A 2,854-nucleotide genomic window follows, 5' to 3' on the forward strand; every position below is an offset into this window, starting at 1 on the left:
ACCTGCCTCACAGTTTGTCCAAGTGTTGGCTTCTTTTCTCGCAAGGAAGCTTTGTGAACAAAATGGGGCTGGTTCCGCGTAAAGTGTGCACACTTACTTGCGAGCAAACCTACATTGAATCCAGTGGGACCTATTTCCGAGTGAACATGCATTAAGGATAGTAGTGCAGTCCAAGCCCCTCTATGTTTACTCGAAAGTCAGCTCTACTTAGGTCAGTGGGAGTTTCTTCCGAGTAAGTGTGCACGCATCAGAGACGCCAATCAAAGCATTTGCAAAATATATAATTTGAAGCCGATCCTATTATGTTTACTCGGACTCGGAAGCAAAGGCCACTGCAGTCAGTGGGGTTTACTCCTTAGTAACTGCAGCCTTTTCCTAGCAGCAATTGATTTACGACTCTCTGCAACTCACAGGATGTAAGCTTAGATATAAAACAAAGTATAGAGACGAGAGTTTGCGCATTGTATTGCAATATTCCGGTAGAATTGCACGCTCCAACTTGTTGCTTTGAGAGCCTCTTACACACTGAAGTCTAGTTTCAGGGTTTCCAAACTGGTCTGTGGACCACTAGTCATCCACCAGCTTCACTCAGGTGGTCCCCGGCATGCCCACATTAAATTAAAATTTAATTGTATTTTATTGCATATTTTATTTTTTATATTGTATTATAATTTGAATTCTATGGAATACAAATTGTAATACTATAAAATACAATGTAAGAGATAAAAGAAGCAAAAATACAATTAAAAATCATACAGCATCTCGCAGAGCACATTACAATTGCTACAACAGGCAGGAAAAATAATTAACTGGTCTGCTAAGACCATCAGCAATTTTCAAGTGGTCCCTGGGGGGGAAAAAAGTTTGGGAACCACTGGCCTAGTGTACATATGCAAGAGCAGCTGTTTTTCCTGGGAACTGAAACTAGGGGGAGGGTTTGAAAGCATGGGGTAGGACATTAGAGGTGAGATCCATCACCCTCCATCAATGTTTACTTAGGCTATATGACAGCATAGTAAAAACAATGTGTTTGTTTATGAGCATGACCATTTAATTAGAATTATTAAACTTAAAGTTAGCTACATTTGCATCCTCTGTTCTTGTTTGAAATTTCCACTCAGGAAGTTCATTTTGAGTCACTTCCCCTAGGTTCTGATCCTTTAGTTGCTAAGACTTATTAATTCATTCAAACAATTAGGCAGAAGGAAGACTTTTTCAGAAAACGTTCTAGTGATGAAGAAGTGCACTAAACTGTAGTTGCATTTGGAAACAGCCAGAAATGAATTCCTCCTTATTTTATTCAAGGAAACAGTTTCAAGATCAGGTCAAAACAATGTATTTTTTCCTGTTAGAAAGTAACACTACATCTGACAAGTTGATCTGGCGGAGTGGGGAGTGCTCAGAGAATTCAGGGGGTGTACATCCCCTCAAAGAACGTAGGAGGTTCCTTGGGCTTGTACAACTGCCAACCAGCCTTTGCTCACATAGTTCTCCAGCCTTGCTCCTGTTAAGAGTTTTTGGGAGAGAGAGAGAGATTGCAGCAGAGTGCAGAAATCCCTGGTCTGTTAAGAATGGCAGTTGAAAGAATAAAGAAATGTAAGGTTTATTACTACAAAGAGGTAAAGACTGACTAACTGAGAACAAAGACAGGTAGAGAAGGGGAGGAGCAAAGCCTGCAAAAACAACAAACACTTTAGCGGAGGAGTCAGCAGAGAGAAGAACAGGTTGCCTTCCTGTCTATTGCTCTCCACTGGGTCAGGTCACCTGTAATACGCATTGGTGCTTGACTCCCAACAGCTCCAAGTTTTTCTTCCTATCACCCTCTTCCTGCCCACCTGCTCTCCTTCCTATCTGTCACTTTTCCTTATCTGCTTGCCTGCCCTGATGCCCTTGTTCCAACCCCAATTCAGACCTGGCTTGCAACTGACTTTCCTGTGTCACTGCATCCCCTCCTTTTTTCTCCAGTTTCAATCTCAATGGGACTTCTAGTTCAGATACCAATAATCCACCTCTGCCAGTCACTGTTGCTAAGCCCTGAATGTTCTTTAAACAAAACAAAAAAATTAAGAGTACTGAAGAAAATGTTTTTGGAGGACCAATAACTTCTACATAAAATGGAAGGAGCAAGGAAGAATGAAGAACAACCCAAACACACTGAGCATTTCAAAGTGATGTTAACTATTCTACTTTTTAAAATATATATGCTATAAATAGATTGAAGGAAGGGTTGTTGGGGGGGGTTGGAAGCAGGCTTTCAGGTTATACACAGACTCTAAGGTTATGAGAGCAAAAATAAACATCAAATTTGCTAGATTGTCAGGCTGATATTTATCCAGTTGTCAAGGCTTAGTGGTTACTGCAGTTGACATGGAGATAGCCTGGTCTGAATGCAAACATGGCCATTCTGATGTCATCCATGATGTCACAAACAGAATAAGCTCAAAATCTTGACAGAGCAGAGACAGTTAACAGTTAAACTGAGACTGAGCTCTGGTAGGATGGATCTTTGGTAACAGGTGATGAATGTGCTGCATTTTACCATAGAGTAAGTGTTTTATAGTGTTATAGTTTTATAGTGTTTTGTCGATTGGGTTGTTAACTCTTAACCAGCCAACCAGTTGAGGCCAATGATCCATAGTAGCATCGACTCCCAACCCTGCCACAGATTACAGAGAAGGAGCTCCCAGGTCCCGTCGCCCCTGTACAGAGCACATGGGCCTGCGACACCCATCCACACACCCCACCTACCTCTCCCATTGCCATTAGACATTTCAGGGCATAACTGAGATCCCATCTCTACTCTCTCTCATGTTGACATATTTTCAGGCTCTGCCCTGTCTAACCATTGGAAATT

This window comes from Rhineura floridana, chromosome 4 (genome assembly GCF_030035675.1).
Source record: "Rhineura floridana isolate rRhiFlo1 chromosome 4, rRhiFlo1.hap2, whole genome shotgun sequence".
NCBI lineage: Eukaryota > Metazoa > Chordata > Lepidosauria > Squamata > Rhineuridae > Rhineura > Rhineura floridana.